The 14,248-nt window shown below is 37.5% G+C and overlaps 1 protein-coding gene across 6 annotated transcripts in view; it reads left to right on the top strand.

The window, feature by feature from the left end:
- LOC106878722 (uncharacterized) overlaps positions 1-14,248 on the top strand; it is a 145,563-nt gene that overhangs the window by 5,761 nt on the left and 125,554 nt on the right. For all 6 annotated transcript variants that reach the window (XM_089340928.1, XM_089340930.1, XM_089340934.1 and 3 more), the window contains exon 2: positions 13,437-13,566. The gene's annotated coding sequence lies outside the window, so the exon portion shown is untranslated. The remainder of the gene's footprint in view (positions 1-13,436; positions 13,567-14,248) is intronic.

Raw genomic sequence — 14,248 nt, 5'->3', positions numbered from 1 at the left:
AACAAACACATATATATGTACATTTAGAGAAAGTTAATTATATGGCCGGTCATAAGGCCATAATGGCTACAAAACCATCGGTGACTATGACCACCCATATAATTAACTTCCTATAAATACATTATTGCTCTAACGTCTAGTGTATTTCTTTTTCGTAACGATCCATGTATATATATATATATATATATATATATATATATATATATATATATATACATACATAACGATCCATGTATATATATATATATATATATATATACATACAAACATACATACATACATATACACGACAGGCTTCTTTCAGTTTCCGTCTACCAAATACACCTACAAGGCTTTGGTCGGCCCAAGGATTTAGTAAAAGACATTCGCCCAAGGTGCCACGCAGTGCGACTGAACCTGGAACCATGTGGTTGAGACGCAAGCTTGTTACCCCACAGCCACACTTATGCCTATCATTGATAAATATTAATTTATCATAATTTATCTTAAATTGTGGAATTAACAATTTCATTTTGATATTTTGTTCCAGGAGTCAGCCACTCTGTGAAAAGAAATACTTTCTGGTATTTTTAAAGATTGCTTTATTTCCTCTTAATCTGTCTATTTCATTTCATTCCCCCTCTCCCACAAACAATTAGAAGCTGATTTCCCATTTGTAATATTATGTATTTCTATTAAGTTGCCTTCTTTCTTCTGATGTCAAACTAAGTCTTTATCATTTTTTGTTTTTGAACTAATTTACATCCTCTTCTCGAAAGTTTTCTTAAAACACTCATATTTTCCTTAAAAGCAGCTACCATTTTTCAGCAGCATATTCCATTATGTAGTCTCACATAACTTTTGTATACTATCAAGAATAATTTCCAATACATAACACTGGGTAACATGAATTTTGTCCTTGGTTAGCAACTGTTATTTCCTATTTGCTTAGCCCTAGAAAGTATGAAAAATGGTGAATATTTCCTTCAAACTTTGCTTTTGTTACACTTATACCCCAAAGAATCCCTTTCAACATATGGCTATAATGCTTCCCCACCACTCCTGCTCATCATTGTCAGCCACTAAGGGACATGCTCAAGTGGTTAACCCATTACCTCCCATAATTCTATTAACTGGAATTTTTTTATGAAACTTTGATTTCTAGCATAAAACAGCCTAAGAAACACACTGGAATGATCAAAATAACATTTTAAATAGAAATAAGCGAGATATTGGGTGAAAAATTAGCAAACCTTATTTGAATATCAGAGAAATATACCTAGTAGATATAGCAAAAAGGTTAGATATGTGTAAATATTGACAGATTATTATGAAATTTGTAATTTTTAAGTGATCTCATATGAGATCACTGGTAGGTAATGGGTTAAGGTCTAGTAACTGACAAGTGAATCTGTGGTATTGAGCAGAATATTGACTATAACAATATTTCTGCTTCAGCAACTCAATGCTGAATCTGTCTGAAATGTAATGGAAAAGCAAAGTTTGAAGGGAATAGTAGTCATTTCCTTTCATATCTAGATAGAAGCAAATAAGAAATAACACTTACTGACCAAAGACAAAGAATAAATAAAGACCTTTAATCAGTCCTAACATTTGATTAGCCCATATTGTGTTTGTAAGGTAGGGGCTAAATTTCATATCTCTTACCATTAACCCTGGTAAATGGTTTTCATTATCCTTGTCAATAGTAGAAAATGGTTTGATTTTAACCTTTCCCTTAACCAAGTTTCTGTTGAAATAAACTGCCTTTTCTCAGTGAAGTTTGAAAGTAATGAAGAATTTAGTGAAATAGCTTTTTCATTAAGCTGATTTTTAGAACAAATTTACATGAAATTTTGATAGAAAGTTTGAATTCAGATCATTTTAAAGAAGGAATTTTGCACCATAGAACCTGTAGTGGTTTTGGGCAGGTTGCTGCCAAAAGAGTTTTTACTCTCAGATCCTTTTCTTAATAGTCATTAAATATTCATCAGACACTTTGTAGTCTGGTTCATCATCATCATCATCGTTTAACGTCCACTTTCCATGCTAGTCCTGCTGTCACATACATATGGCCTTCCAGCAACACCCTTTCTAACCAGGAATTGACTGCAATTTCCAGCAGCTTCACATAACCGTCTGAATTTAGCCTAAGGCTTTGTTAAAAAATGTGGGGATGAATTTTGGCATGCAGGTGCAGTCAGAACAACTTTTGCGTTCCTTCTTGCTGGCCACAGCTTTGTAGTCTCTGTTGCAACTGTCCATGTCACATCTTGTTGCCTTTACAGTATTCACAGAGCATTGAAGAGCAGTCATGGTGTTGGTATTTTGATACCTAGCATGAATCATCATCATCATCGTTTAACGTCCGCTTTCCATGCTAGCATGGGTTGGACGATTTGACTGAGGACTGGTAAAACCAGATGGCTAAACCAGGCTCCAATCTGATTTGGCAGAGTTTCTACAACTGGATGCCCTTCCTAACGCCAACCACTCTGAGAGTGTAGTGGGTGCTTTTACGTGCCACCGGCATGAAGGCCAGTCAGGCGGTACTGGCAACGGCCATGCTCAAAATGGTGTATTTTATGTGTCACCCGCACAAGAGCCAGTCCAGGGGCACTGGCAACGATCTCGCTCGTTAGATATCAATAATCAAAGGCCATTGCTGTGCATTTATCCTTGTTTTAAATTCTAATTTCCATTTTACAAACAAACTTTAGAAACGCTGAGTGTGTTGGTATTTTATAGACAAGAAAGTAAATTTCGAATGCAGTATAATTGTGAAAACGGCTGAGAAAGATTGGGCATTTACCCTTAGAAGATGGAAACAAGTTGCCAGCAGGGAACTACGGAGAATTGACCCCTGTACCCAGCATCTGAGGTTTGATTCTCTGTAGCCACCTGTTGGTAACTTTTTCCTGTCTTCTAATTTCCTTTTTTTTTGTCTTTTGGCCAGTTTTTTAATCTCAATAACTTGTCTTGCAAACTTTCTGTCAGCCCTGTTATAAATTTTTGAATTGTCTGTAAATAATTTACCGATTTTGTTTTTGTATTTGGTTTGCAAGATTCTTGATGTGAACTCCTGTGTTGAAACAAATTTTGTTGTATCTCAGGAGGATCGTTATGCCAATAATAAACACACGAACTGGTTCTATTTCACTTCTTTTATTATTATTATTAATCAATTCGTTAACATTTACCAATTGATTATATATCCTTGGGAGATCATTTGCAAATACAAGAAATAAAACTGGCTCATGGGTGCTGGTGCCACCTAAAAGTACCTGTGTCAGTGCCATGTAAAGGCACGTGTGCTGGTGCCACATAAAAGTGCCCATGCTGGTGTTGCATAAAAGCACCTGTGCTGGTGCCATGTAAAAACCCCTAGTACACCATGCAAATTAGTTGGTGTCAGGAAGGGCATCTAGCCATAGAAACCATGCCAAAAGAGGCGGTGATCTGGCAGAAACGTTAGCACGCCGGGCGAAATGCCAAGTGGTATTTTGTCTGCCGCTACGTTCTGAGTTCAAATTCCGCTAAGGTCGATTTTGCCTTTCATCCTTTCGGGGTCGATAAATTAAGTACCAGTTACGCACTGGGGTCGATGTAATCGACTTAATCCCTTTGCCTGTCCTTGTTTGTCCCCTCTATGTTTAGCCCCTTGTGGGCAGTAAAGAAATAAGAAACCATGCCAAAAGAGACAAATGGAACCCAGGCAGCCATTGAGCTGGCCAACTCCTGTCAAACCGTCCAATCAATGCCAGCATGGAGAACAGATGTTAAAAGGTGATTGAAACTGCTCCCAGGACTGATCACTTTTCACACTGATCCACTTTGACTTGTGTCTGTTTACTAACACACACTTCTTTCTGTTGATTAAAAATGCTTCAATCCAGTTCAACACGACACTTTATATAAAAATCTTGGATGTAATACACTATCAAATGCTTTTTTAAAATCCAAGTACACAACATAGAAGGATTCACACCTGTCATACATATTTGCATCACCAATCAGCGTTCCAAGCAAATTCATCCAGAATGACTTTCCATGAATGAACCCATTTTAACATTTAGTTATAATTCTATTATTTATCATCGTTTAACGTCTGCCTTCCATGCTAGCTGGATAGGTATGGGTGTGGCTGTGTGGTAAGAAGCTTGCTTTTCAGTCACATGGTTCCAGGTTCAGTCCCACTGCATGGCATGTTGGGCAAGTGTCTTCTACTATAGCCTCCGGCCAACCAAAGCCTGGTGAGTAAATTTGGTAGATGGAAACTGAAAGAAGCCCTTTGTGTGTGCGTGTATGTATGTATGTGTCTTTGTGTCTGTTTTTGTCCTTCCATCACCACTTGGCAACTGGTGTTAGTGTGTTTACATCCCTGTAACATAGTAGTTTAGCAAAAGAGTCCGAGATAAGTACTAGGCTTAAGAAATAAGTCCTGGGGGTGATTGATTCGACAACCCTTCAAGGTGGTGCTCTAGCATGGCCACAGTCAAATGACTGAAACAAGTAAAAGAATATATATACATATACATACATAGACAGATCCCTTATCAGTCTGAAAACTGTATTTTCTTTGATAGTTATATATTTTTTTATAATGTTCTAGTCATTAATACTGTATTCAAATTGGTCTGGTACATTCTCATTAGCTTAATGTTTTCTTGCTCGATTTAATATTAGCTTATCTTTATCATCCTCAACATAGAAAACAGAAGCAAAAATGAAAAAAAAAAAAAAAAAGGCGGAAAGAAAAAGAATCTGTTCAATTATTGAAGGAATGTTGTCTGGAGAGTGAGATCAGTATTATTGTGAGCATCTTGTTTGAAAGGTTGAAGGTTAATTATTATCTCCAAATTCCATGGAGATATAGCTTTTGAAAATATGAAAATATTGTTTGGCTTAAGGGCCAAAAGAGAGAGAGAGAGAGAGAGTTATAAGTGGTAAGATGATAAGCCAATGTTGTGGATGGAATTTATTAATTTCAAAGAAATTCTATTATATGATTAAATAAAAAGTGAGGAATTTTGTATTCTAAGAGCACAAGTATATTTGGAACCTTCTTCTTTGTCACTTGTTAGAAACAGCAGCCAAAGGCGGCGAGCTGGCAGAAACGTTAGTGCGTCGGGCAAAGTGCTTAGCGGTATTTCGCCTGCCATTACGTTCTGAGTTCGAATTCCGCCAAGGTCGACTTTGCCTTTCATCCTTTTGGGGTCGATAAATTAAGTACCAGTTATGCACTGGGGTCGATGTAATCGACTTAATCAGTTTGTCTGTCCTTGTTTGTCCCCTCTATGTTTAGCCCCTTGTGGGCAATAAAGAAATAAAGAAATAAAAAAGAAATAAGAAATAGCAGCCAAATTTGTCTCAGATTTCATTCTATGGTTTTATGAGGGGATGGCTGAAAAGTTCCTGGCTTTAAGGGTATCACGAAAGACCTGGTTGGAGGCCCAACCTTCCGAGTTCTTTTACAGGACTTACAAAAACTGAAGGACCACTGCAATAAGTATGTGAATCTGAGAGGGGAATATGTTCAATAAAATCATAATTAACTGATCCTCCTGTATTTTATTTTACCCAAAGCCAGGAACTTTTCAGCACCCCCTCATAGAAAATGTGACATTGGATAAAGTGACCCTCAAGTTCCCCGCTTATACAAAAAATGATGGGACTCTCATAGCTGGAATGCCTTTGGTCATGGGTCTGCTCAACAACAACAATCACTAATTGTTGTTGTTTGCAGTGCTGTGGAATCAGTACACAAAAACATCAATTCTCACTCTAACTTATCAATCTATTGTACTTCTGAGATTCAACTCCAACTACTGTTTGTAATTAGACTAATCATATATTTCTTATTGATTGAAAAAACATACATACATGTCTAATGTGAATCATTAAGCCATTTATTCGCAACTTAACCTTTTAAGGTTTGCGTTTAAAGGCTATAGTTATGTAGTTGTGGCTTTTTTCTTATATATATATTATTCATGAACAATTTTGTGTGTGGCAAAACTTAAAATTTTATGGCTGGATGCTCTTTCTGTTGCCAGCCCTCACCTGTTTCCAAGTAAAGTAATGTTTCCCCCATGACCAAATTTGTCTTGGAAGACTGGAAAATAAGGATACTGTTTCCATGACAGTGATACAACTATCATGTGCTGTCAAGGCAAGGAGACAGTCACACACACACACACACACAAATCTCCTTTCAGTTTGTCTACTAACTCCACTCATCAAGCTTTGATCAGTCTAGAGCTATAGTAGAAAACACTTGATTAAGGTGCCATGCAGTGGGACTGAACCTGGAACCATGTGGTTGGGGAGCAAGCTTCTTAGCATGCAGTTCACATCCTGTTTAGTGCATTGCAAATCCTTTGGTAATGCATTCTACTTGTCTTTTTATTGTCTCAACCAGTCATGCAAAAGATAGGCACAACTCCTAATTTTATAGTTAGGATGCAGTTTTTTGCTTCTAAAAATCTTTTTTTATAGAATTTCGGCACCAAAAATTCAGACTTAACTGGGTAGACATAACCTTGTTTGTGCTTATGTAAAAACAAAAAAATAAATTATGCAAAAAAAAAAAAAAAAGTGGAAAAGAATCAAAACAAAACAGAATGCTCAGTACAATAAACACTAGTCCAGTGGTTCCCAACCTTTTCATTACCAAAGACCCCTTTTATTTAAATGAGTTTTCCCATGGACCCCTTTTAATATGCTTATCCTTATGTGTGTGTATATACATATATTTATATATATATATATATATATATATATATATATATATATATATGAAATTTTGAATTTAGTTCACAGACCACCAGGGGTCCACGGACTGGGAAGCACTGCACTATTTTGCTTTCTTCTGGCTACTATCTTTTATCTTTTATTATATTTTACCTGTTCCAGTCATTAGACCACAGCCATGTTGGGGCACCGCCTTGAAGGATTTTTAGTTCACTGAATCGACCCCATTACATATTCTTTTTTGGTAAGGCTGGTACTTATTCTATTGGTCTCATTTGGCAAACTGCTGAGCAACTGGGACGTAAACACATCAACTTTGGTTGGTTATCAATTGGTAGTGGGGGACAAACACAGACACAAAGACACGCACGCACACACACTCAGGCGCTGCAAATTTACTGAGTGTATGTTGGTACAATGGCGAGCCATGAAATCCTTTGGAATAAGTTTACAGTGTTTGTGTGTGTGTGCAGAATAAGCCAAGGGGTTAAGTGCTTTGACCATTAGACTCTTGTTTTCAGTACAGGAAAAGAGATGGAAAACATAAAATATCCTAAATAACAACAACAATAAGTAAATAAATGACCAGCATAAACTTACCACCTACCTACATTCTTTTGTGAACAATCGTATGTAAATTATATTAATTATAAAGCGTCCATTTTGCTGGTTTCAGTTTAATACCATTGTTTAGATTTTCCCCTCTGTGCCCCCAGCACTTTGCTAACCCTCTTCATAATACATTTACACATTTATTATATTACTTTGCATTGTTTTTAAAACAATATTCTAATTCAATTCCTCTTACAAATGACTTGATATTTCCCCACTTCAAAAATCTTCGGTAATTACCTAAAGAACAATCTAAATATTTCTAAACAATAGCTGTTGCTCTAAACTTCATTTTAGTCAACATACAAGTTTTCTTCCTCTAAGGCAGTGGTTTCCAACCCTTTTATTTGAATGAGTTTTCCCCATTGACCCCTTTTAATATGCTTATCCTTATATATATATATATATATATATGAAATTTTAAATTTAGTTCATGGATCCCCACAACTACCTTTGTGGAGCCCCAAGTTGGGAACCACTGCTCTGAGGAATACAACAAATTTTTAAAATTCTTTTATTTGTTTCAGTCATTTTGATTGTGGCCATGCTGGAGCACTGCATTTAGCCGAACAAATTGACCCCAGGACTTATTCTTTGTAAGCCTAGTACTTATCCTATCAGTCAGTTTTGCTGAACTGCTAAGTTACGAGGACATAAACACACCAACATCGGTTGTCAAGTGATGGTGTTGGGACAAACACAAACATATCCATATATATATATATATATATATATATATATATATATATATATATATATATAGGAAGGTAGATAAAACACAAACCCCTTCAGGTAGATGGCCCTGCTCAGTATGTAGAAAAGGAGTAGGTAGTAACTCTATAAGATGTACCCGGTGCAAGCTATGGACACATAAGAGGTGCAGCAACATCAAAGGCAGGTTAACTAGCAAGTTAGTTTTTGTTTGTGGCAGATGTTCAGGTGCAATAAAGACTGCAAACAAACAGGAAACAACTTCTATCTCATTCCAGGGTGAAAAACTAGAGGTAGTCGATAGCTTCCGCTATCTGGGCGACCAAGTTAGTAGTGGGGGTGGGTGCGCTGAAAGTGTAGCTGCTAGAATAAGAATAGCCTGGGCAAAGTTTAGAGAGCTCTTACCCCTGCTGGCGACAAAGGGACTCTCACTCAGAGTAAAAGGCAGACTGTATGACGCATGCGTACGAACAACCATGCTACATGGCAGTGAAACATGGGCTGTAACTGCTGAGGACATACGTAAGCTCGCAAGGAATGAAGCCAGTATGCTCCGTTGGATGTGTAATGTCAATGTGAATACCCGTCAGAGTGTAAGTATCTTGAGAGAAAAGCTGAACATTAGAAGCATCAGTTGTGGCGTGCAAGAGAGACGATTGCGCTGGTATGGACATGTGGTGAGAATGGAGGAGGATAGCTGCGTGAAAAAGTGCCACACCCTAACAGTTGAGGGAACCCGTGGAAGAGGTAGGCCCAGGAAGACCTGGGCTGAGGTGGTGAGGCAAGACCTTCATACATTGGGCCTCACCGAGGCGATGACTACGGACCGAGACCTTTGGAAATGGGCTGTGCGTGAGAAGACCCGGCAAGCCAAGTAAGATCGTTGCCAGTGCCCCTGGACTGGTTCTTGTGCGGGTGGCACATGAGATGCACCATTTTGAGCGTGGCCGTTGCCAGTACCGCCTGACTGGCTCCTGTAGGATTTTCGAGCGAGATCGTTGCCAGTGCCCCTGGACTGGCTTGTGCGGGTGGCACATAAAAGACACTATTTCGAGCGTGGCCGTTTTCGTGCGGGTGACACGTAAAAGCACCCACTACACTCTCTGAGTGGTTGGCGTTAGGAAGGGCATCCAGCTGTAGAAACTCTGCCAAATCAGACTGGAGCCTGGTGTTGCCATCCGGTTTCACCAGTCCTCAGTCAAATCGTCCAACCCATGCTAGCATGGAAAGCGGACGTTAAACGATGATGATGATGATGATAGCAATTCAGCAAAGCAGACTGATAGAATAAGTACCAGGCTTTAAAAAAAGCAAGTACTGGGGTCAGTTTGTTCATCTAAGAACTCTTTAAGGTAGTGCCCCAGCGTGGTAAAATCTAATGAATGAAACAAGTAAAAAGTAAAAGATTATGCTTATTAGTGGTATTTGTCTTAGAGAAACCTTATCTTCCCAATGTAGTTAGTTTGTGACCTGGTTTCAATTCTCTGGTCAGCTCTACAGCACTAATGCATCTCAGAAAACATATACATGCAATTCTGCCTTTTGTAAGAAATAATTTATCATTATGTTTGTGAGAAGTTCCAAGACTGGTACACTGCTTGCTTCATGCTCTTGCTTGATGGGGCTGGGGTCATCCCAGATTAGTGGTTCCAGAGATGTCATCATGCATAGAGCTGACCAGGTCCACCATTGCAGGTGGTCCCATGTCAGCCTCTCTGCATCCTCCAAAGTGAGCTCAATCCTCAAGAGATCTTTCTTAATCACATCCAGCCATCTGGTACAGGGCCTGCTACGAGACCCCTTCCTGTCTGCAGTTGCTGTGTTGAATGAGAGTAAAGCCCTAATAGGATGATCTAGCCGAAGATGGAGGACATGTCTGTGCCAGCACATGCAATGGATAGCCATGAGATGGGAAGTTGCAGGCTGATGCATGCACATATGCATATCTTTATTAGAAACATGATGGTACCATCTGATATTCTTACTGGTTCTCAGGACTTTGCTATCAAAGCCATCAGTCCTCTTTGCCAAGGTCTTCAAGAGGGACCATGTTTCTGCTTCATGGAGAAGGCTTATTTGTTGTAGATGTGGAGCTTCATCTTCCGGGAGATAAAGCAGTGGTGCCAAAGGGGCCTCCATAGGCAGTACATGGTCTCAGCAGTCAGACCATATATGTGGTTGATCTCAGGCAGGTCTCCATTGTAGGTGACTGTGGAACCTAGGTAGAGAACCTTGCAATTTTGTTTTCAATCCCATTGCTCTTTGCTGAAATACATTAGATAGTTATGAACATCACAGTATCTCATCATTCTTATACGCTTCAAGCTGATGTAAGAAATTCTTATTTCTTTTCTTACTTTATCTAAAACATTTAAAAAAAATTATGAACAACAAACATATTTTCATCTTTTCTCTGACAGCTCTACAGTTTCTGGCCTAAATATTATAAATAATTACTAATTAGAACAATTGTGTTGTCAAAAATGACAGTTATTTAATCATAATCTTTAGATTGTTTTCCTTATAGGAACAGGCATGGCTATGTGGTTAAAAAGCTTGGTTTGCAATCACATGGTTTTGGATTCAGTCTGAAACCAAGATCCCTACTGTGTGGCACCTTGGGCAGGTGTCTTCTACCACAGTCTGGGCTGACCAATCCCCTATGAGCCAATTTGGTAGATGGACAGTGTAAAAACCCATTGTGTGGGTGTGTGTATGTATTGGCAGGGTTCTGGTTTAAGCACCCCCATCTAACTCCTCAACCTTTTTATTTTATGTTATTTTCAGGACATTTTTGCAAATTTGTGTTCTATACATGAGAATTCACTTTCTTTCATTTGTTTCAGTCACTTGGCTGCAGCCATGCTGCAGAACCACCTTTAGTTGAACAAATCGACCCCAGGACTTATTCTTTTGTGAGTCTAGTACTTATCCTATCGGTCTCTGTTGCCAAACTGCTAAGTTACAGGGACGTAAACACACCAACATCAGTTGTCAAGCAATGATGGAGGGGACAAACACAAACACACACACACACACATACATATATATATATATATATATATATATATATATATATATATGGGGTCAATTCGTTTGACTAAAAATTCTTCAAGGTGGTGCCCCAGCATGGTTGCAGTCTAATGACTGAAACAAGTAAAAGATAAAAGATAATCATATAGGTGCAGGCATGTTTGTAAGGTAAGTAGCTTGCTTACCAACCACATGGTTCTGGGTTCAGTCTCACCGCATGGCACCTTGGGCGTGTCATTCTCTCTATTTGTTTTTATTTATTTATTTGTTCATGTGTGTGTGTGTGTGTGTGGTTTTTTTTTTTTTTTGTGTTTAATTAAATTTTGTTAAAGTATGTAGTATTTAATTCCAGTATTTAATTTTCTAAGAAGAAAATAGGGAAGGCAAGCTCATGGTACGATAGCCACAAGTACCAGAGCGTCATGTTCGTCGACACCACCCCTAGAGGCGAACTGGCGTACCGCTTTAGAAGGGCCCTAGACAAACTTAAGCTAAGAATTAAGGTTGTTGAAAGGCCAGGCAACCCTATTAAATCCCTTATCAGTAGAACATACCCTTTCAGTAGAACCCCCTGCATTGATAGGAACTGTATCGTATGTAAATTTAGCCCACAAACGAACTGCAAAACCAGAAATGTGGTCTATAGTATAAGATGTACAGAGGGACGATGCAGAAATAAGACAATGACATATGTAGGCGAAACAGCAAGGAGCATAGGGGAGCGGGCAAACGAACATTGGAGGGAACTTAAGGAAGGGAAGAACTCATCAGTTCTGTACCAGCACGCTGAGCAAGAACATAGAGGCTCAATCAACAACATAGAAATTAAAATCTTATCTACACATAGCAGTGATGCAGCACTTAGACAAATTACTGAAGCTACACACATAATAGAAGAGAAACCTAGCCTGAATAGGAAACTAGAATGGAACACTAACACACACCACTAACAAACCACAAACCACAGCATGTGACAACATGTTACCCATAAACCAATAATAATATGAACAAAGTATAATACAATACATAGATAAACAAATGGAATTAAATACTACATACGTTAACAAAATTTAATTAAACACAAAAAAAAACAAAAAAACACACACACACACATGAACAAATAAATAAATAAAAACAAATACAAACGAACACGTATTAACAGAGTATATAGGTGATACAGACACTCCCCATACACACATGCACTTACAAAAGACATAGACACATTGAAAGACACGCATGCGTAGACACATACAATAGGAATACAAAATGGCTGATATTTAGCAAGGTGAGACACACATAAGAAGGAAGGAAACAAAGGACCACTGATGAGGTCACAGAAGTGTGACGAAAGAACTCTGGCCGAAATAAGATTAAGATTAATGTAATATAAAGCTGAAGCAAATTAACACCAAATATACAGTGCGTGTGTTTTTATTGGCTAAACTGGCAATATGACCACCCCCAAGTACAACAACATCTGTTTCAACACACGATTTCACATCAAAAATCTTGCAAAACAAATATGTATATATATATATATATATATATGTATGTATATACGACAGTCTTCTAGCAGTTTCTGTCTACCAAATCTACCCACAAGGCTATGGTAGAAGACACTTACCCAAAGTACCAAGCAGTTGAACTGAACTCAGAACCATGTGGTTGAGAAGCAAGCTTCTTACCTCCCAGCCACTCCTGTGCCTCTGTGTGTGTGTGTGTGTGTTTTCCTCTCCTCCACTACTTGACAACTGATGTTGGTTTGTTTATGTCCCCATAAATTAGCATTTCAGTGAAAGAGGATAATAGAATAAGTACCAGACTTACAGAAGTAAGTAGTGGGGCTGATTTGTTTAACAAAGCCCTTGAAGGTGGTGCCCCAGAATGACCGCAGTTCAATGAGTGAAACAAAAGATAGAAGATTATGATTCAAAACTGTTGATCTTTTATTTATTATTCTTTTGTCTGATTCTGTGCTGGGTTTGGATTTCTTCATCTCTACTTCTACATTGTTTTAAAATGTTCAAGTTGCATAGAAAAGATCAAATGTAATATTTTTCATTTATTTTTTAAAAGTTTTTTTTTTTTAAAGAATTATATTATTTGAAGTTTATATAAAGAGTCTTGTCTATGAAAAATTGAGAAAAAGCTTGTATACCTTAGTCTTTTATATGTTTGTATAGATAAACAAAATTGCTATATTGTATATATTACTTGGGTTGGCGAAGATAAAGTGATAAAAAGACAGACTAGATGGTTTGTTTATAAACTATTATAGCTTAATACTTTGTATTTCTGTGTTCCAAATAAAAATATACTGATGTTGATTTTGCTTGTTATTTTCCCAGAGTTGATAAAATAAAGACCAATAATATACTGAGGTTGAAATAATTAAATATACTCATTCCACCTTACCCATTTTATTTGGAGAGATTTATTAATTGGTACACCAGTGAAAGTCTTTTATAACTGCCACAAGTAAGTATTTTTGTTTTTCAGTTTTCTGTTTTTTTAAACAATTATGCTTATATCATAGATCAAAACATATTACTTCAGGAATTACACTGGTAGAAAATGAAGTGTTGGTCTCTTGAATCAAAAGTTGTCAAGTTGCATATATATATATATATATATATATATATATATATATATATATATATATATAACAGTAGGGTAAAAAATTGGATATTAATTAATATCAATTTAATACCAGGGAACAAGCACATTGAAAGAATCAAGGAGATTCAGAAAAAATATCAGATCTCAAAGGATTATTGTATATGTATATATAAAAGAGACTACTAGGTGGATCTTCTAGCACATTAACAGTCCACCTAGTGGTCTCCTTTATATATATATATAGAGAGAGAGAGAGAGACAGACAGACAGACAGACAGACAGACAGACAGACAGACAGACAGACAAATAGATAGACAGATAGATATATAAGGGTAAGATCCAGGCATCCAAGTGTATGAAGTTTGTAAGTTTCAAGCAGTCTGTGGCAGGTATAGAAAACAAAAAGTGGACAGTGTATGGCCAGGAACAATAACAGTTTATTGGTGTCGAAGGTTGCATACTTTTTCCCATTTCAAAGTTGTGAGGAAATTCAATAAGCTGAAGATTTTTGTATACCTTATGGTTAGCAACAAGAGTTGCT

The sequence above is a fragment of the Octopus bimaculoides genome, chromosome 24 (genome assembly GCF_046866305.1).
Source record: "Octopus bimaculoides isolate indiv1 chromosome 24, ASM4686630v1, whole genome shotgun sequence".
NCBI lineage: Eukaryota > Metazoa > Mollusca > Cephalopoda > Octopoda > Octopodidae > Octopus > Octopus bimaculoides.
This window is presented reverse-complemented; position numbering and strand designations above follow the sequence as displayed.